Source organism: Octopus sinensis, linkage group LG4 (genome assembly GCF_006345805.1).
Source record: "Octopus sinensis linkage group LG4, ASM634580v1, whole genome shotgun sequence".
NCBI classification, from domain to species: Eukaryota; Metazoa; Mollusca; class Cephalopoda; order Octopoda; family Octopodidae; genus Octopus; species Octopus sinensis.
The window spans coordinates 94,259,179-94,282,852 of record NC_043000.1 but is presented as its reverse complement, the minus strand read 5'-3'; the positions used below and the strand labels follow the sequence as shown (position 1 = coordinate 94,282,852).

General features: G+C 35.7%; 1 long non-coding RNA gene across 1 annotated transcript in view; it reads right to left on the bottom strand.

The window, feature by feature from the left end:
• Window positions 1-16,445: 16,445 nt before the first annotated feature.
• Window positions 16,446-23,674, bottom strand: part of LOC118763041 — a 21,391-nt gene continuing 14,162 nt past the window's right edge. Inside the window, exon 3 of the long non-coding RNA XR_004998792.1 lies at window positions 16,446-16,622. This is a non-coding gene — a long non-coding RNA (uncharacterized LOC118763041). The remainder of the gene's footprint in view (window positions 16,623-23,674) is intronic.

Sequence of the window (23,674 nt, the reverse complement as noted above, 5' to 3'; positions counted from 1 at the left end):
ACACACGCTCACACATACAGATATATATATATGCATACATATATATGCATATATATATGCATATATATATATACATGCATATATATGCATATATATAGATGTATGTATATGTATATATATATATGAATATGCATATATATGTGTATATATGTATACACGTATATATATATGTATATGTGTGTATATATGTATGCATGTATACATATATATATCTATTTATATATATATATATATATATATATATATTTAGAGAGATAGATAGATAGATAGATAGATAGATAGATAGATAGATAGATAGATAGATAGATAGATAGATAGATAGATAGATAGATAGACAGCTAGATATACATGTTTATATACCTTATATACTCCCACATATATGATTCATTTTGTTAAACGTTTAGCATTCAATCCTAAATACCATGCGCATAAACAATAGGAGTTGTCACAGATATAAAGCATTCTCCTAAAATTTAACTTAAAATTAATAATCTACTGGCTTCTTGATATATTTATGCTTGAATGATTTTCTGAATGTTTATATCTAGAAGTGCTATCAAGACATAAATATATGATGTACACCAGGAACGTGAGAGATATATATTCGAGAAAGTGATCACACTGAAAACCATCAAGAAATTAAGAGAAAACCTAAAAACGTCTCCGCCAGAGTAATACAAATATATCGCCTTTGAAAGACAATGGATCCTTTTCTAGACGTAAAGTCCAAAGAGAAAATAACGGATATATCGTGGCTGTTAATATAAAAGACATGAATAGATACACTTACATGGAGACATCTATCCACACGTATACAAAATATCAGTGGTGAATTCCCTATATTATAGAACCTAGATATTGTTCTCCACGAACGAAGTATGTAAAATAATCTTGAGTAGAAAAAAAGGATGAATGAAAAACGATATAATGACATTGAATAGAAGAGTTCACGAAGGCAATTAGCGCAATATATACATACGTAAATTACAGCAATATGACGGCCATAGACACGACTCGAAGGATTATCGAACAGATGAACGCATTTCTCAAAAATCTCTCAAAATAGAATGAAAAATGAATTATACGAATGCAAAGTCTAACATACTACAAAATTATTTGAATTTAAAATCGTATCTCTAGCAAGCCGTAAGTCTATAAACCCGAGAAGAAGCTATTTATGACCAATGTGATTTATAAATTCAATGGCAAACTTGAAAGTTGTAAACTTCACGACTTGAACTGTTTTATCGGTCATGCAAACACAACAATATCGTATGAACTCACCAAGGATTTAAAACAGTGCGCTACATCAATACATAAGCCCAGGTGAGAAAGCATGAGTGGTTAAGATATTTGTTCTTTATACGATTTTCTAGCAGAAATTGACGATTAGTGATAGAAGTCATATGTTATAAAAAGAACACAGTGATAGAATAAGCATGCCCAAAACTTACACTAATCACAAAGAAACAGTATCACATGATGATGAAAGTATAAATCCGATGGCCAAAAATTCAAATTCTGATAATATCTATGCTAATCACATTACCTCTATCGAATATAAAGAAGCAGTACCATACGCCAACATAACTCAATTCATAAAGTGAAATTATGAAGTTCTACAAATGTTGATAAAAAAGTTCGGAATATAATAGGAAGAATAGGAAAAAGTAAAATCCTTGATGAATAAGATACTTAAACATATAAACAGCATAAGGACAGAATAAGTATTGCATATATGGACGCGAAGGCGTGGCTGTTGTAGTAAGAAGCTTGCTTCCCAACCACGTGGTTCCGGATTCAGTCTCACTGCGTGACACCTTGGGCGAGTGTCTTCTACTATAACCGCGGACCGACAAAAGCGAGTGGATTTGGTTGACGGAAACTGAAAGAAGCCCGTCGTATATGTGTGTATGTGTTTATCCCTTTGCCATCGCTTGACAACCGATGCTGGTGTGTTTACGTCCCCGTAACTTAGCGGCTCGGCAAAGACAATGGAATTAGTGCTAGGCTTACAACGAATAAGTCCTGGGGTCGATTTGTTCGACTAAAACCATTCAAGGCCGTGCTCCAGCATGGCTGCAGTCAAATTGAGTAAAACAAATAAAAGAATAAAAAGAAAAAATATAAACATAATATTTTCTTTGAGTGGCAAATTTGAGATCCATTCTTTCATTTATTTAATTCACATAGTCATCAAGTCATAGCACCGAAGATCTGCTGAGTCATGGAGCACTTTCAATGTTTCGCATGGATGAACGTAGATTTTCCTGCTTATGTTGATTACATCTACAAATGATAGACCACCTGTCAAGAATTTTAATGTCCCAAATTATATTTCACTAGCAGGGTACTCTGAACGTATTTTCCATTAGCAGACTAAGATAAAAAAAAATAGATATTATTTCTCGGCGAGGTAAAATGTCCACTTCAATCTTTCAGCAACTATTTGTAAGTTGACATACTAACCATTATAATGTGAATGGCATATATATATTTATGTATCCGAAGAGACCCAGAACGGGTCGATACGGGTCGTACTAAATAAAATCTTTTTTTTCTTCCATCTATTTTATTAATACTGTTACCTCAACCGCCACTATGAAGTTCCTGCAATCTACGGATAATAACAGATAATCGAAACTGCGCTGGTGCTTTACTCATCATCCGCTTATACATTTTGTATAATTTCTCCATTATTAGGCAACTCAGTGATAGGCATAAACCAAAACATGAAAAACAAAAATAGATATAATTAATATAATATATAATGTATAAAATATAAAATTTAAATTATTAAAATTTAATAATTTTAAATTTTTATATTTAAAAATTTTTCAATTTATAAATTTTTTAAAATTTTTAATAAAGCCTGTCTTTGTATGAAACAATTGTACTAAAAACTAATCCATTCTTGTTGCTTCTTTCTCGTTTATAATCACCCCACATTACTGTATGGTTAACACCATATAGTTTTTCTGGTGCATCTAAGTTAAGTACCACATTCAAGTAAATTCATTGGAATTGACTTGAATCTTAATTGCTTTGATTATATATATATATATATATATATATAACATACAAAATGGGACAAGAACGCAAAACATCCGGACAGTTAGGTGATAAAAAAATGGGACGACAAAACATCCTGGTAGACGATACAAAGAAAACAAGGACGAGTCATTCGAAGTTTCCTTTCTTCGGTCAAGTACCAGATTATATTCTCAATTTTCGCTGATTATCAACTCGTCTGTTCCTTTTCCACCTTCTACACACACACTCATATATATATGTATATGTATATATATATATACATACACAGTGTCTGTGTATCTGTGTGGGGGGGGGGCTAAAAGAATACTAGGCTTTAATTCATCACTGGCTGGTGAGGTGAACAGTAACCATAACGCCAAAATGTCTCGTGAGGTAACTTGTAACTTGCGTTAAACGTTCGGCATTTTTTGTGTGCTATACCTCAGTCACATACCCATAAAATCATAGCACCGACTATCTGATGAGTTGCTGTGCACTTCCAGGAATTAAATATATTATATGTATTACCTGCGTACTCTTTCTCTTTCTTTCTGTTTCTGTCTGTCTGTGTGTGTGTCTCTTTCTCTCACTCTCTCTCTCTATTTATGTACATAACCAGACGCACTCACGTACGCACACACATTTACACATCCACACAGTGACGCATACACATATCTACATATAAATATACACATACGTCGCTATGCTTTAAGGAACTTCTAGTTTTATAAAAAGGGCAGAAAGAAACCTAAATACGTAGAGGCTATATCAGGTTATGTTAGCTGAGGTTGCCACAGCAGTGGCTCGAATCTCTACAGTTTCGTGCCAAGGCAAAAGTCCCAAGCAAATATCCGATGAATGTATTGGCACGAAACTCTAATCCCTTGAGTCAATCTTGAAACAATCTCAGCAAAGCAACTAGAAGATTTCACAAACACACACACGCACACTCTTTCTCTCTCCCCCTCTCTCTCTCCCCTCTCTCTCTCTCACACACACACACGAAGTAAGCGCAGGTGTATGTGTATATGTGTATTTAGTACACACGTACATATGATGCGTGTGTATGAATGTATGCATATATGAATTCATATCAAGACATATTAACGCTATCGTCATATAGAAGTACATTAAAGTAAATGTGGTCTTGCTATACACACTCATACATACATATATATATACATACATACATACATACATACATATACATATATACATACATACATGCATATATATATACATATATATATGTATATATATATATATATTATATATATATATATATATATATGTATGTATGCATATATATATATATCTATATATATATATACACACACAAAACGATAAACAGATCGATATATGTGTCTGTCCATCTCAAAACCACGTACATACATATACATGCACTCACGAACACATACACACATACATACACACGCACACACACTCACACACACACATACACATACACACAAGTACACGTCTTTCCCTCTTTTTCTCTCTCTATTATTACTTCCCCTACCCCGACCATTTTTAATTTCCTCGGCATCACTTTCTTTATCCACTAACATACCGTCCCCGCTTCTTCATCACTCACTCCTACTCAACGACTCCCTCTACTTAACTCACCCCACCCCTCTACCACTCCATCTCTCTTTTACTGCAAGCCTCACACACACGCATACACACACACACACACACACAAGCATACACACACACACACACACACAAGCATACACACAATGATACACACCACGCACACATGTCGGCGTATAGGTTTCTCTTTGATTAGTGGATAGATAAGAGATCGATAGCAAACTGCACGTAATTTTGATATACAACTTAAGAAGGAGCCAGTCAATAATTTGGACCAGTACCAAAAGAAAACGAAGAAGTGAGAGAGCTCTCACTCACCATTCCCTCTCTATCTATCCCCTTCACCCATTGTGGTTTATATATCTCTCATGAAGCGGGACTGTGGTTGAGAAATAACAAAATAAAAAAAAAAGAAGAAAAGAAAGAAAAAAGAAGCCTGGTTGGCAAGTAGGACTGTGGGTTGGTCGTTGTAGTTAATCGACTGTCCGACATAGTTTAAACTTAACAATCAAAGAGTTTCAGTTATTTATATGTTTAAGCACAAGTACCAGTAATACAAGTGGATTCCCTTCTATTCCGGTACAGAATAAGAAATAAAGTTTTTGAATGAAGCACAAGTCCAGTAATTTTGAGAAAAGGAGAAAGTAGGATAAAGTCGATCGCATCGGTTTCACTGTTGAAGTGGCGTTTATTTCGTCCACCCGGTTTCGCCGGAATTTGAACGCAGAATGTAACGAGTCGGAAGAAATGCCGCTAATTATTTTCTCCGAGGCGCTAATGATTATGCCAGCTCGTTGCCTTTAGTAATGATAATAATAATAATAATAATAATAATAATAATAATAATAATAATAATAATAATAATAATAATAATGATGATGATGATGATAATAATAATAATAATAATAATAATAATAATAATAATAATAATAATAATAATAATAATAATGATAATAATAATAATAATGATAATAATAATAATAATAATAATAATAATAATAATAATTTCTCCATCAATTGATGGAGAAAGAAATGACAGAAAAATTTAAGGTGGAATATTTGCGCAGACCGAGACTAATCCTTAAGTCGAAATTAAACGGACAGAATAAGATGGAAACTATCAACACCTGGGCGGTTTCACTCCTTAGATATGGAGAAGGGGTAATCGCATGGGTAGTAGACGAACTAAACAACTTAGACAGAAAGACAAGGAAGTTGATAACTAGATATGGTCACTCCACCCAAAAAGTGACAGAGACAGACTGTATGTACCAAGAAAATAGGGAGAAGAGGACTTATTGGATGCGAACACAGCATTAGAGTAGAAGAAAACAACATAGTATGGTATGCAAAAAATGCCACAGAACCGCTATTATTAAAAGTAAGAAGTTCAGGCTTGTGTAGGATGAAAGATTGCAAAGATAAAGCACTATACAAGAAATTGAAAACGAATGAAACTGTAAATAAGTGGTTAAAGAAAAGAATGCATGGTCAATTTCATAGGGACGTTGAAGATAAGACAGACAGAGAAAAAAGATGGCTGTGGCTAACTAAAAGTGATTTAAAACGGGAAACGGAGCATCTAATCTGTGCTGCCCAAGAGCAAGCACTAAGAACAAACTACATAAAATACAGAATAGACAACACAGCAGAAAGTGATAAGTGCAGAATCTGTGGACAAAGCGGTCAAACTGTATAGCACATTAGCAGGCAATTTACGCCACTAGCCCAGAAGGAATATAAGAGATGCCATGACAATATAGTCAGACTTGTCCACTGGACACTCTGCAACAAGTATGGACTTGACAGAGCAAAAAATTGGTACAACTACAAACCTGAAGGCATCGTCGAAAATGGAAACGCAAAGATCCTATGGGATTTTATGATTCAGTGCGACCCTGAGATAGAGAACAGGAAGCCAGACATAGTTTTAATTGAGAAAGAAAACAAACTATGCTGGATCATAGATATATCATGCCCAGCTAACTACAATGTATGCGATAAGGAAAAAAAAATCTGATAAATATGACAGGTTAGCTTGTGAGGTTAAGCAGTTGTAGTCGCTGAAAAAGGTGGCAGTAGTACCAATAAGTTCGGAACCCTGGGAACAGTGAGTATAAATCTTGAGAAGTATATGGAGCAAATAGAGGCTGCAATAAGGGTGGAGCACTTGCAGAAAACAGCACTCCTTGGATCCGCTCGAATACTCTGGATGGTGCTGGAAAAATAAGGGGTATTACCTTAGTCCACTGGTAGTGAACAACTGACACCGTACTACATCTCTAGTCTTAGAAGCTGTGCAAAGACAACAACAACGACGACGACGACGACGACAACAACAACAACGACAACAACAACAACAACAACAACAACGACAACAACAACAACAACAACAACAACAACAATAATAATAGTAATCCTTTCTACTAAATACCATCAGTCAGTTTGTCAGATTTTCTCCCGATTCTGTTAATACATCTGAACTAACAATTAATCTTACATACAAGATTTAAATTAACTCCTCTAAATGAATTATTAAAATTAATGCCTTGAAACTATTCCTAAGATACAATTATACATTAACTATCCACCTACTTCGATACCGAAATGAATATGGAACGTGTCAAAGGTGTCAAAGCTACTCTAAAAAATTTAATGACTCAATACTGAGTAGAGTAAATTATGTCTCGCCACTGCAATCAAAAAGTTAAACTATAATCTCTCATACTTAGTTACACATGAAACTGACACGTTACAGCACATAAAGAAATTTAGAAAATTGTTTTCAGCAGTTTTGGGGTAAGTCGATTATTTCGACCCCAGTGTTTAACTGGTACTTATTTCATCAACCCTGAAAGGATGAAAGGCAAAGTCGACCACAGTGGAATTCGAACTCAGATCGTAAAGACGGTCGAAATGCCGTTAAGCATTTCACCAGGCAGTAGTATATCACGGCTGCGACGTACGCATTCGCCACTTCCTCCCAACCTTTCAGGGACAGTTTCCTATCGGACAATTTCTGGGTGAGACTGGCCACCCTGTCTGTTACCTCGCCCCAGTTCTTGTCCACTTGGAGATCCTGACCGAACCAGAATAATAATAATGATGATGATAATAATAATAATAATAATATAATAATAATAATAATAATAATAATAATAATAATAATAATAATAATAATAATAATAATAATTGGTGTACCTTTATCAGACGGGTAGTCATGATGGGTATATTGGGCTTCGTATATTTTACCCCAGTGTCACTTTGATGGCATGAACTGCTCTCTCACTCAATAATAATAATAATGATAATAATAATGATAATAATAATAATAATGATAATAAGAATAAGAATAATGATAACAACAACAACAACAACAACAATAATAATAGTCTTTTGTACTATAAGCATGAGGGTAGGGGACTAGGCGATTACATCGACCCCGAAAATATGAAAGGCAAAGTCGAAATCGGCAGAATTTGAACTCAGAATGCAGCGACGGACGAAATACTGCTGAGCATTTGGTCCAGCGTGCTAACAATTGTGCCAGTTTGCCGCCTTAATATTATTATCATTATTATTATTATTATTATTATTATTATTATTATTATTATTATTATTATTAATAATAATAATAATAATAATAATAATAATAATAATAACCAATAATGATAATGATAATAGTAATAATAATAATAATAATAGTAATAATAATAATAATAATAATAATAATAATAATAATAATCCTTTCTATTATAGGCACAAAGCCTCAAATTTTGGGAAATGGATTAAGTCGATTATAATTATTACTATTCAGGCGGCGAGCTGGCAGAATCGTTAGTACGCCGGGGCGAAATGCTTAGTGGTATTTCGTCTGCCGCTATGTTCTGAGTTGAAATTTCGCCTAGGTCGGCTTTGCCTTTCAATCTTATGGTTAATAATAATCCTTTCTACTATAGACACAAAGCCTGAAATTTTAAGAGAGGGGGCTAGCCGATTATATCGACATCAGTGCTCAACTGGTACTTATTCATCGACCTCGAAAGGATGAAAGGCAAAGTTGACCTCAGTGGAATTTGAACTCAGATCATGAAGACGGAAATACCGCAATGCATTTTCCCCAGCGTGCTAACGATTCTGTCAGCTCGCTTCTAGTAACGGCGTTAATCGATAGGCAGGAAATAAGGATGAACGGGTCTGGTAATCTATCTGCTATGACGGAAATGTAAAGCGAGAAAACAAAAAATGAAAGGACCCAAATCAATGGTAAAATATGTGAGGTGGAATTAATATTCCTTTCTACTCTAGGCACAAAGCCTGGAATTATTTGGGAGGGGTCCAGTCGATTAGATCGATCCCAGTATGCAACTGGTACTTAATTTATCGACCCCGAAAGGATGAAAGGCAAAGTCGACCTCGACGGAATTTGAACTCAGAACGTAACGGCAGACGAAATACGGCTACGCATTTCGCCCGGCGTGTTAACGTTTCTGCCAGCTCGCCGCCTTCAGCTGGAACTAGTATTGCTAATGTACTATAGATAATTTACGGTTTATGATATAGGTAAGAAGGGCTAATAGGTCTGATGAAAGGAATAGTTCTTAACTAAGAAATGATGAGTTCTGATTTTGCGAAACATTTGGATGATAAACTGTTGGTGGAAATCACACTGAATATTTTCAATATTTAAATTTAATTCAGCCCTTCTGATTCACGCTGTGCATAAAATGTACTTCGATTAAATAATGATGAAAGGCCGAAAGCACAGATACGTAATTTAACATATTCACTATGGTGATAGAGTTATACAGAACATAAATACTCTATGTTATTGATTAGGGTACTAAATCTGGTATGTTCACCTAAAGAATCGGTCAACAGATTGTGACATGGTATGTCAGGAGAATATTTCTATATTCTTATATTCTTCTTACAGATTGTTGTCATCATCTTTCTTTCATATATATATATACTACTACTAATATAGGATAAAAGTTTTTTTCAGAAAAAAATTTCAACAAAAATGGCAGCATATTAAAATACCTTTAAGGTTAAAATTATAAACAACTCATAATCAAGGGCAAAAGAAGAATTATTTTTATGCCAATATGCTGAGAACAGACTTTAAGTCGTCAATTTCCACATTTCCTTTTACAATCACTATCCACTATCTTGGATTTCATATCCCAGAAAAGTCGACTTTCTTCAGCATCAGGGACTAATCTTTCACGTTTTTTTTTTGTCATCATTAATCTGTTGGTAAAATCTTTTTTAGTTGGTTCTAAAGGACTTGTTTTGCTGGTATTGTTTAATTCGTTGTTCAAACCTATTTGGCTTTGCCTTTTTTGCAGGTATGCGCTGCTTCAGTTCTTCAATTATAACATTCAGGCCTTTTGTATCTACACCATACTTCTTCCTAACTTTTTCTAATCTCCATTCATTCTAAAGTTCTCCATTTCTTTTCCTGACAAGTACTGACAGTACACTGTTCAAGGAGTTTATATCTTCAGAAATCCTCCTTTTCCACCACGGTTGTTGATTTCCTCTTCTATCCATCGCTGTTCTATTCTCGGTAGTTTTCAATCCTATCCTTTCCGTGACGGTCCTACAAGCAACCTTCATAAGCTTATTTGTTTGTGTGATGTTTCTTGTTTCAATTTGTCTCAATAAATTATTGATTTTACCCGTCTCTTGATTTAGTCTACATTGGTTACCCCTCTTAAAGTCTGTCCCTTATGTATTTAATAGATCCAAAGTTCTGCCTATGATTAATCGTTCTTCATTCTTTGAATAATCACTTATCTAAAATCTTTCATAATTCACGGTATTATATTCTTGTGAACAATTGTCCATCCCTTCCACTATACCACTTTCTTTTCTCGCGTGCCCAGCCTCACTCGATATCCTTCTTTTAATGGCCTCTAGCTCCAAATCTGTTAACCATCCATTCTTTTGTATTACTCTTGCTTGGTCATATAATCTCTGTTCAGTAATTTTTAATTGTCCCATTGCTTTCCATTCAGTGTATATTTGTATTCTGTACCCTCTGACAGGAATGCCATTCGCATCCACTGGGGTGTTCCGGTAGTAACATTCCATAACCAACATATTTACTTGTTTACTCCAATTACGTCAGTAGCATGGCTAGTAGTAGCTGGATTATGAATTATTATTATTATTATTATTATTATTATTATTATTATTATTATTATTATTATTATCATTATTATTATTGTTTATGGGTTTTTCTTCTTTCAAATTTGCTTCCATTCCTTGCCGAGTGTCTTCCAGACTCCTAGGGCAAAGAAACTCATTGTATACATTAGTAGGCCATTAAACTAAACTCACTAGTTCGTTAATTTTTTTTTTATAGAAATAAAGTTAAATTAAAATACATGGGTAGTAATAGTTCTCACATCGACAATTCTCTTCTCAATACGTGTGATGTACCAGTTAAGACAATCTTTTGCACTTCTTGCAGGGATGGTAAGCCAGGGATCATTCTCATATAATTTTTGGTTCCCTTCTTGATCAATCCTAGTGCTCCTACGATCACTAGTATTGTAACCGCCTTGAGATGCCACATTTTCTCAATTTCAATGAGCAAGTCTTTATATTTTCTGAGCTTGTCAAATTCTTTCGCCTTATTATTATTATTATTATTCTATGTTTGACTTTTGCTTTATATTTGTACAAGTTGGCTCCAAGTCTCACCCAGAGACCTCAAGAGACAACAGGGTTGGAAGTTCATGTTGTTGTTATGCCTAGTGTGCCATATATTTGGGGGGTGGGGTGTTGTACTAATGAATGTCTAAAAAAAAATTTTTTTTTTTTTTTTTTTTTTTAACCGAAAATTATGTTTGTTTTAAACCTTGAGATTACATAGAAAGTATTTTGCGTAGGATATGAGCAGTTCCCATGAGCACTATCTTTTGAATTTCTGCCATTTTTGGGTTTCCTGGTATCTGAGTTAGGTAGTTATCAGCCCCTTTTGCTATCATTCCCAGGTATTGTTTTAGTCTTCAGCTTCCACATTTTGCTGATTTCTATTTCAAGATCTTTATATTTGCTCAGTTTTTGGTAGGTCTTGACAGATACGTTTATATCGATTGGGACAGTCATATCAATGAGGAGGCATGTTCTTTGTTTGAAGTCTTTCAATATGATGTCTGGCCTATTTGCATCTATCTTTCTGTCAGTTTGAATGGTGAAGTTCCAGAGGAGTGAGATGTGGTCATTTTCAAGCACTGGGGGTGGTTTGTGTTCCCACCAGTTTTTTTCATGGGGCAAATCCAGGTTTTTACAGATTACCCAGTGAATATATTGTGCAGCTCTATCATGCCTGTTGAGATACTCTGTAGGCGCTAGAAGACTGCACTTGGAGACCACATGGTCAATGGTTTCATTTTGTTGATTGCATACACGACACGTTGGACTGCTTCTGATCTTTAATATGTTGGCCTGGTAGTTTCTTGTTGGTAGGCATTGATCTTGAGCTGCTATGATAAACCCCTCTGTTTCAGATTTTAAGCCAGAGGCCATTAGCCATTGATGGGTCAGGGCTTTGTCAACATCTGCATTATTTGCTGTCTTTGGGTATTTGCCATAGAGAGGTTTTTCTTGCCATTTATCATTCAGAATATCTAAGGCCGCAGATTTAGCACGGGTTTTCATGCGCTTAGCTTTTTCTGTGCCTGTTTCTTGTATGTCTATCTCTAACTCCGAAATTTGTTGTATTCGGAATTCACTTAGATATTCCTTTGCCTGTTTTGTTACTGAGTATGATGCTTTCTTCTTCTTCTTCTTCTTCTTCTTCTTCTTCTTCTTCTTCTTCTCTTCTTCTTCTTCTTATTATTATTATTATTATTATTATTATTGTTCTCAGCTCTGCTTTAGCGAAGGTGGAGGTATTGTTTTCAGTCGTGTTTGTTTGTTTGTTTGTCCGTGGACAAGATATCTCAAGAACCGCTGGATGAATTCGGATGAAACTTTCAGGGATGTTTGGCCTCGTGACTGGTATGAACCGCTAAGATTTTGAGACCAATCTGGTACCGGACAAGGATTCTGTATTATTTTCCCTGTTTTTTAACTTAATTTTTGAGAGCAGTTGGGTTCATTTTTAGTATTGGAAGGAGGTTATGTTTTCATCGGCGTTGGTTTGTCCGTCTGTGTACAAAATAACTCAAAACGCTGAGAACGGTATTTGATGAAACTTGCAGTAAAAGATCGTATATACATAAGGAAGAGATGATGAAATTTTGGTAGTGATCTGTGACTTTTTATGGATTCTTGAAGGATTTTTTATTTGTTATATTTACTTTTCATGAAGTATTACAGTGATACGTTCTTTGATTATCTCCCTTGAAAACACCTCCATCGTTTCTACGTAACCTATGGTGGCGTTGATGTTTTCAAAGTTTATTTTCGTTTCTCTTTTAATAATTTTACTCCCGTATCTATCTTAAAATGAGCTGCTTGGCGGAGGTCTGCGAAGGATGGCATGACAAACCTTGACTATTGGGATCGATTCAAAAAGCTCAGGCTTTGCTTCCACCGCCGCTGTGAGCTCTATATCATCTGTATGATGTGGAAAAGATTCCATCAACATTGCCCGTCTTTAAAATTCGTTCGACGCTTGGCCCACGTGCCATCCGTCCACTACAGAAATGTTCGTGTCGTATCACAACACTATGACAGAACTATTTCACCTTAATTGGCCCTGCTCTCTTCAACATCGTGCCAGACACACATAAAGGAGGAAAGTGACTTCACGGCATTCAAACGATCCCTAGATGTTTACCCCCAACAAATACTAGATAAACCACCCACACCCAGATATATATGTCTGAAAACATTACCCCTCTACTTGAATGGGCTACGGTTCCCCAGAGCTGACTGTGTATCTCTTCCAGGTGGTGATATTAAATTAGACATGGCCTGAATCAACTTCGGCCGAAACTTATTAAAGTAATCTAATCTATGTTGTAACCTTTTAATCAAAGCATGACAACGTGGGTAGAGACTGATATCTTAACATTTCTGATGGTTTTAAGTATTAAAACATTATTAAAGATTTATGTAGAACTACATTCAGAGTATAAGCTATTGTGTTTAGACCTGGTTTCTATCCTCAAACTGTTCCATTTTGTAGATGCAATTTTTTTTTAGTAAAGTACTCCGAAATTAGAAAAAAAAAACAAAAAAACCTGCAACAACCGAGGTCCCATGAGTATCGGATAATGGATTTTCAACTCTGTAAAGAAACTGATTGTGGTCATTGTAGTTTTGACGGTGATTGTGGTGGAAGTAGAGACTGTGTTGATGACGATGGTCGAGATAAGTATGGGAGGAGGTTAAGTTTTTGCCGGCGTTGGTTTGTAAAATTGGGGGATTTTCAGCATGCGTGTTTATGAGTGGAAATGAGCTGCTTGGAGGAGGTCTGCGCTCTCCGAGGGCTTTTCTAGTTTGTGAGAATAGTCGAGTTTATTTCAGATATTCTCATTTTAAAAATCATCTCTGGCTAATCGTTGAAAGGATGTTGGTGTTGTCTTGGCGGAGGTTTGCGCGCTCTGAGTGCCCTTCTTCTTCTTCTTCTTCTTCTTCTTCTTCTTCTTCTTCTTCTTCTTCTTCTTCTTCTTCTTCTTCTTCTTCTTCTTCTTCTTCTTCTTCTTCTTCTTCTTCTTCTTCTTCTTCTTCTCTTCTTCTTCTTCTTCTTCTTCTTCTTCTTATTATTATTATTATTATTATTATTATTATTATTATTATTATTATTATTATTATTATTAAGTCTATTTTTATTGTTCTGGTTGTTGTTTTGGTTGTTTTTATAACTGCATGCTATATTAGCAGGGATATTGTCTTGATGTTTGGTGACACTTCTTAACAAATTTCAAAAATCCTTCTTTGGAATATGCGAGTCTCAATTCCAGTATCTTTCAACCACTTAGGTAGCACTTCGGATTTTCTGCCAAGATCACTAACTATCACATGAGTCTTCTTAGTCTTCTATAATCCCTTCTTCTCTTAGACTAGCTTCTCTTATTTCGCAAGTTTTCCAATTCCTTTTGTAACCATCCTATTATCATATGGTATTGCAAAGACTATGATGATACGGCGTTTGTTTTTTTTGTCCTCTACAATCTTCTTGCTTCAGAAATATGGTCAGTTTAATGCATTGGGAAGTCTTATAAAAATCTGTAATCCTTATACTCTACCACAGCATGTGGTTCCTATTCATATCACTTTTCTATTATTTTGAATCCACACTCGGCTAATGTCCTAAGGCACTCTTTTTCCTTCACAGTTATGGCTGCACTTAAACTCTTTTTGTGTTAGTTTACTGCATTCACTAAAGAAATGGTTTATACTTTCGTCACCTTTCACACAGATTCTTCATTTTTGTTTTCTGCGTTTATTAATCATTGCCGTTATCAAATTAAATCCAGACTTGTTCCTGAGGGATAATTAGCGCTTAAGGTTTTCCTTTTATCGTCGTAGTCATCATCATCATATATGTTTGGGCTTTTTCGTTCTATTTGTACAAGTTTACTCCAAGTCTCACCCAGAGACCTAGAGACAACAAGTTAGAAGTTCAAGTTGGTGTTATGACAAGGGTGCCACTTATTTGGTTTTGCACATAGTATTGTTCTAGAGAATGTCTGTAAAAACATAAGAAAATTCGAAGTTTGATTTAAAAGTAATTTGATTATAAGATGATAGCCTGATGTTAAGATTACAGTAAAAGGTGTTTGCTGTTATGTACACTTAAAAGTAATTTAACATTGTTTACGGATTAAAATATTTCGGGTATTAAATCGACAATACTTTACGCAGGATATAGCCAATTCCCATGGGTACTATTTTTCTGAATTTTTTCCATTTTTGGATTTCCTGGCATCTGAGCTAGGTAGCACTCAGCCCCTTTTGTAATCATTCCTATGACAACAGGTATTGTTTTAGTCTTGAGGTTCACCATTTTGCCAATTTCTATTTCAAAATGTTTATACTTGCTCAGCTTTTGGTAGGTCTTGACAGATACATTTATGTCGATTAGGACAGTCATATCGATGAAGAGGCATGATTTTGTCTGAAGTTCTTAAAATAATATCTGGCCTATTTGTATTTATCTTCCTATCAATTTGAACGGTGAAGTTCCAAAAGAGTGGGATGCTGTCATTTTCAAACATTGGTGGTCGTTTGTGTTCCCACCAGTTTTTGTCATTGGGCAGATCCAAGTCGTTGTAAATTACCCAGTGAATATACTATGCTGCTTTGTCATGCTTGTTGAGATACTCTGTAGGCGCAAGAAGACTGTACACGGAGACAACATGATCAATGGTTTCATTTTGTTGCTTACATACACGACATGTTGGGCTACTACCGTTTTTTAAGATATTGGCCTGGTAGCTACATGTAGATAAGCATTGCTCCTGGGCTTCTGCTTCTGATTTTAAACCAGAAGACGCTAACCATCTATGGGTAAGAGCTTTGTCAACATCGGCATTATTAGCTCTCTTTGGGTATTTGCCATTGAGAGGTTTTGCTTGCTATTCGTCATTAAGAATATCTAAGGCAGTAGTTTTAGCAGAGGTTTTCATACGCTTAGCATTTTCTGGGCTTGTTTCCAGTACGTCTAATTCTGGGATTTGTTGTATCTGGAATTCATTTAGCTGTTTCTTTGCCTGTTTTGTTATTGAGTACGATGTTTTGTTGTTTTCATGTTTTAATACAAGATTTTAACATCTAGTCATCACTTTTCAGGTAGGTGTTTAGGCCAATTGTAAAAGTCCACGGCCACCCTCTTTTTTAAGTAGGTAAAGTCGTTCTATATCTGCCTTAGAGTGGTGCATTATATGCATTGTCAACAACTTTCGTATTTTTCGATCAATATTACAGATTTCAGTAACTGACCAGTTAATAATATTGAAATTGTAAGTCACGACCGGTATGGCTAAAGCATTGATGGCTTCGATCCTGTTTTTTGCATTCAGCCGTGTCTTGAGTATTGCCTTTATCCTGAAATATCATTCCTTTCTAATATTTTCCCTCGTCATTGAATTTTTGATTCCATCACTTTTAGACACCCCTAGGTATATGTAGCTCTCAGCTGGCGCCAACTCCTTTATGACATTCTGTTGGTCAAGATCTATGTTGAATGTTTCTACCATTTTTCTGTGATAAAGGTAGCTTTTGCACATTTAACGAGTCCAAATTTCATCCTGATATCATCACCGAACTGTTTAACACTTGCCAGTAAGCCTTCTAATTGTTGGTAATTTTTTGCAAAGAGTTTTAAATCATCCATATAAAAAAGATAATTTATATTTTTCTCAAAAATTTTATAGCCGTATCATCGAGCAATTTCGAAAGTGGTATTAAGGCTAGACAAAAGACTTTTTAACTACTACTACTACTACTACTACTACTACTACTACTACTACTACTACTACTACTACTACTACTGATGCTGCTGCTGCTGCTGCTGCTGTTGCTGTTGCTGCTGCTGCTGCTGCTACCGTCGCCTCTCCTCCTTATACTACTTATACTACTACTGAATCTTTTCTGTTTTGCTGCACCTGTGGAAATTTCACAGTTTAGCGAAATTTTTTTAATTTGGTGTATTGATGTGATTTTCCACGCTAAATCTCGGCGTGATATTTTTCTTTATCCAGAATAACTTTTTAAAAGGGTTACAGAAGTTTAAAGTTTGATCATATTTTTACCCTGTCAGAAAACAGGATTTGGAAGCTATCGTTTTGTGCGTGACTGCACGTGTTGTCAACTGTAAACAAATGAAATATTGGCGGAATTCTGCTTTTTAACGCACGACATGAATTTCATGTCAATGATTCGCATAAAAAACTACATCATTACACCTAATACAAAATCAATTGGAACAAAAATTGAAGAAATTGAAAAGTGGCAACCAAACAGAAAAGATCCCTACTACTACTACTACTACTACTACTACTACTACTACTACTACTGCTGCTGCTGCTGCTGCTGCTGCTGCTGCTGCTATTGCTGCTCCTACTTCTGCTGCTACTGTTGCTGCTACTGCTGCTACTACTACTGCTACTACTGCTGCTACGTCTGCTATTGCTGCTGCTACTGCTGCTGCTGCCACTACCACTACTACTACTACTACTACTACTACTACTACTACTACTACTGCTGCTGCTGCTACTGCTACTACTGCTACTACTTCTGCCATTGCTGCTCCTACTTCTGCTGTTACTACTGCTGCTGCTACTACTGCCACTACTTCTGCTATTGCTGCTGCTACTGCTGCTGCTACTGCTGCTACTGCTACTACTACTACTACTACTACTACTACTACTATTACTGCTACTGCTACTGCTGCTACTGCTGCTACTGCTGCTACTGCTGCTACTGCTGCTACTGCTGCTGCCACTACTATTACTACTACCACCACCACCACCACCACCACCACTACTACTACTACTACTACTACTACTACTACACTACTACTACTACTACATGCGGTTATACGTAATACAACACGAGACGAATTATTTTGTTTTGATATTGTTTCTATTCAGCATTCCTAATCGCGCATGACTATTATTTAGGACGTTCTAAGCCTGGCCATCCTGGTTTGCTTGTATATCCAATGTTTCCTTCGCTTTTTAAAGCAGTGGAATGTGATGCGTTTGGTTGTTATGTCTAGCGGGTTTGCCGGTGAGAGGTACTACTATGTCGGTGATGGTGACTGAGTGATGGTAGTAATGGTCATATTAGTGGTAGTCTTGGTAACTGAGGGAGGGGGCTGATAGATTTTGGAGTAGATGCAACAGCAGGACCAGTAGAAGGAGAAGGAAGAGAAGAATAGGATGAAGCAAATTAATTGAGAGAAGGAAAAGAAAAGGGAAAGGTGGAGTAAGAAGACAATGAAGAAAATACAACGAAGAAGAAAAGGAAGTAGGAAAAGAGAAAAAGGTAAGGAGAAGGATGACGAGAAAGAAGAATAAAAGAAAAACAGAAGATGAAGAAGAGGAGGAAGAACTGAAGAAAGATAAAGGAAAAGGAGAGGTAGAAGAAAAGTGGAATAGAAGGAAGGCAACGACGAAGAAAAAAGAGTAGAAAAGAAGAAAGAGGTGTAGGGGAGGAGGCGGAGGAAGAGGTGGAGGAGAAAGATGAAAGAAAAAAAGAAAAAGAATAGTGAGAAGAATAGAAGGAAGAAGGATACAACGAAGAAGAAAAAGAAGTAGGAAAAGAGTAAGAGATGTAGGAGGAGGAAGAAGAAAGAAGGAAAGAAGAGAGATAGAAGGAAGAAGAGGGAAGAGAGTAAGAGGAAGAAAAAGAAGACAAAGAAGATGAAAGAAAGTATTTGAAGAGAAGGAAAAGAAGAAAGAGGTAGAAGGCGAAGATGAAGGAAGGGAATAGAAAGAATTAATACTAGCAACAGCAGCAGCAGCAGCAGTTGATGTCGAAGTAGCATCAGCAGTAGCCTTTCAGTGCCAAATCGGTTTATCTCTGAGACGGTAAAATGGCAGTTATGGCGAAATGGTAGGTGGGTGTTAACATAGGACGGTAGTGGTAGGCACGGTGGGGAGCGATGGGAGTAGCGAGATGGAGATGATTGTTGAGTGTATATGTATAGATGAGAAAAAGTTTATGCAGGAATATGTGTGAGTGTGTGTGTGTGTATTTTGAGTGTTCTTGTATATCTACATGTGTGTAAGCGTGTATTGTGAATGTGTATGGTTTATTGTGACTGTGTGTGTCTGTGCATATGTGTATAAAGGACAAATGAGGAGCATCAGTAGAATAAAAGTAGTGGATACATACGCGCACACACAAACATAGAGCTGTGTGTGTGTGTGTGTGTGTGTGTGTGTGTAATATATTATTAATATGATTCTGTTTCATATTTGCATAATGGCCAATTTACCTATCGGTTTCATGCCAGGAGCTGAGAGAAATCCCAGCAATCGTCAGAAAAGGCTAAAGGGAGCGTTATGGCGTGGACACCCTGCCATTAATAATACCACTATATCTACTATATCCACCTTTATTCTGATTTATAGAGATTTAAATACATTATATGTATGTATCTCTCTCTCACTCTCTCTCTTTCTATATATATTATAAATATTTATATATGTATATTTATATATATATGTATGTATGTATATAAAGGTTTTTGGGATCTTTTCAATTCTGAAGCCAGGACCACAGATCTTTCTACTTAACTAAATATTCTGAAACTTCGTATGCTGATAGAGTCTAGCAAAACAAGACACAGGTTGGAACTAGTTTATTTGAGAAAAATCTATTTTATGACTTTAATCGTAGATTAAAACTGCGAATTTTAACCAATCAGATTGTTTGTTTTCATGTGTAAAACTTGACTGCATTCTATTAGTGTGACGTAGAAAGCGCTTTTGTGACGTACTAACGTTCGGAAAACTGTAAACAAACACAGAACGTAACGGCAGACGAAATACGGCTACGCATTTCGCCCGGCGTGCTAACGTTTCTGCCAGCTCTTTGCTTTTTTAATATTAAATTTCTTGCCTTTTGCGCAAATAAATACAATAAGTGAAATGAAACGCATTAGCTTAGAAACGAAATCTTGTTAGAAGCCTCGTCACTGAGATGCCACTTCTTAATAGCAAACGAAAGCAAGTACTAACAGAATGGAAACATTTTCAATTTAATACATGTGGCTTATTAACTAGTTTTAAATATTGTTATTAGAAGGTGGCTGACTATAGGATCCTGGAAACATGAGTACGTTAAATAATTAGAAGGAGATTTCACGGAGACATGCGGCTTGTTTACATTTAAGATGTTTAATACGTCACCAAATTGGTGGTCGAGACGGAGTAAATAAAATAAAGCCGAATGACGGTTAAAATTCTAATTATTAAACAACGTTAAACTTAGAAGTTACAATTCCGTTTTCATTCTGGTTTACAATTAAGTTTACTTTTGACACATTCTACCAGTATACGAAGTTTCAAATTGTTTGGTTCAGTAGGAAAAATTTGAAAAAACTGGCTTCAGAATTGAAAAGATCCGGTTTTTGTATAATGACGAAATGTAATAGGTATGTACGACATGTACCCGGTTTGGTTTATTATTAAACCCCGGCTTAAACTGCAACTGAAACAGGTTGGTGATGAGGTGTCTATCAAAGATGGCTAGAAGTGGTTCATAAAGAGCTAGTATATATATATTATATATATATATATATATATATTTGCCTTTCAAGTGCTGCGGTTTTACTGAGATCTCCCTTTTAGTAGAAAGAATAGCTATAACTCATTGACTGCTATTTCTAAATTCGGTGTGTGGTGAGGCAAATCGTTGCTAAACCCTTAATTACTTAGTATATATATATATATATATATATATATATATATATATATATATATATATATATATATATATATATATACATATATATATATATATGTTATTATTATTATTTTTTATTATTATTCAGATCACTGCCTGAATAATAATAATAATAATAATAATAATAATAATAATAATAATAATAATAATAATAATAATAATAATAATAATAATAATAATAATAACGACAACAACAACAACAACATCGAAAAATACCTTGGGAATGAGAACCCAGCTTCGAAATTTCTCCAAGACACCTGATGAAGGCTGGAGTGTACATCAGCCGAAACGTTGTGTTAACAACAAACAAGATGAGGACAAATATCCGTCAAACGTACATAATGTAAATAATGTAAATAATGTACATAATTCCTCACCTCTTGAATATAGAACGGTATTTAATTCATAATTTAAACATTGTGCAGAGTAATTATAGTATGTAAGAAAAGTCTCGTACTGCTGTTTCTAGAATAGCTAAGCATGTGGAGAATATGCTATTGAGCAAGTATTTGCAAGTAAGTTAATTAACAGTCATCGGAGCGAAATAAACAAAGAATAATTATAATCAAGGATATTAGTAGCTACTAGTTCGTTGAAGAACTATGTAGTGTTCAAGATGGAAACATAATAGTGGTTGGTAGAGATGTACGATTTATTAACATCTAATTGTATAAAGGGCATTTCTGTCATCATCATGACATTAAAAATGGATTAGATTGATAATAGTGAAAGTTACTGAAGTTGCTCTGCATTTACATCAAATAATCTTGAAAAACTGTTTGTTTTCAAATTTATGACGAATACCATACATGAGTCTACGTTTCCTGAAGTCAAATCTATACTTAGAAATGGTGACAATGTCGGAAATGTTGAAAAATGGACATTTAAGTTTCTGAGAAATCTTGACGTGATAGAGCAAAATGTATTTTACTTTTGAAATTAGATCTCCAAATTACTCGGAAACGTGTCTTCAATACCAGACAACAAAAACCATGAACTCCAGAGAAATGTTAGGCTTGTAACTTTGCTAAACGCAGATTAAACGATTTGGGTCAAGGCGTTACCCAAAAGGTTGGTACTTGTCGATAAACTAGTCGGGACTTGCATACGAGCGCTATCCCAAACACCTATCCACGACAACTTCCACCTCTCATGTTACATCATAGAGGGGGTATGTAAGGAACCTGGCATATGTGCAGCCTTGATCAATTCGGATCAATCAAAAGCTCTTTATAGGTTCATCCATCAAAGCTTGGAGGCTGTCTAAGCGGGAGTCGGTTTCGGACTCGTTGTCAAAGGTTGGATCGCTGCAATATACAATGACATCCATTCAGTAGTTAAAGTAAATGGCTAGCGATCAGAATTGTTTAGCATGGCACGTTCAGTCTGTCAAAAATGCTCACTCTCGCCCCGGATGTACCTGCTGACTCTCGAACCATTGCTACAGAGTATTTCGAGGGGCATCTCGCGAGAACTAGGATGCGAAAGATTCGTGTCATCTTTTGCGGACGCTGTCACCATAATAGTGTCGGACATCTCGAAAATCGAGGTGATCTGAAGTGACCTAAGTGAGTATGAAGCGGTGACAGGAGCAAAAATTAGCCAGAAGTTGGTGGGCTTGTAGCACAGCACTTGGAGAGGCAGGCCCATGCCGACCGACAGTGTCGTAGGGCACAGGATAAAAGGACCAGTTAAATTGCTCGGGGTGTGGTTTGTTCCGGACCTCCAGGTGGACAAGTCCTTGGGGGAGGTGACGAATAATCAAGAAGCTGTCCCTGAAGGGTCGGATGAAAGTTACGGAGGCTCAGGTTGATTAGGATGTGTGGCATTCCTTGGTTGACCCTGCGCAAAACCCCCTCCTTTTGGGGGAATTTGTTTAAATTTTGTTTTTAATTATTAATTTTTTTATTGTTTACACGTACTTTTGTGTTAAGCTCAACTTGCCCCTTGTTTTGTATCTTCCTTTAGTTTTTGTGTTTGGCCCTTGTGTCCAATAAAGTAAAGCTGTTAGAGTTGACAGCACGCCAGACAAAGTGCTTTACGCATTTACTCCATCTTTACGTTCAGAATTCAAATTCCTCCGGGGTCGACTTTCCTCGCCATCTCTTCGGGATCGATTAGGCAAGTACCTGTTCAGTACTGGAATTAATACGTTCTAAATACTCCTTCTCTAAAAAAAACTATTGCTCGCCTTCTGCTAAAATAAGAAACCATTGAAATACATAAATAAAAATAAGCAGTAAAGCGCAATATAAAACGATGAAGTAACAATTTAATTGTCACCCGTAATCACAATTAGTGACGATTTGATTATTCTAATATATATATATATATATATATATATAGAAAATTGTAATTTAGGATATTCAAGAGATATCACCACACTGGAAATAGCAGCCAAAACTTGACTCTAGAACCACATTTAATGTTCATACAGCACCAGGAGATTTAAACATATATATTACTGTTTTTATATTCAAAATGTCATTCCCAAACTCTCACAAAACCAGGTGCTGTATGAACATTTAATGTCGCTTTAGAGTCAGGTTTTGGCTGCTATTTCCAGCGTGGTCGTATCTCTTAGACACCCTAAATTATAATTTTAAAATAATTATCACCTTCGAAGGTTTTTATTCCCATGGTGGCCACTTGATAAGATCGA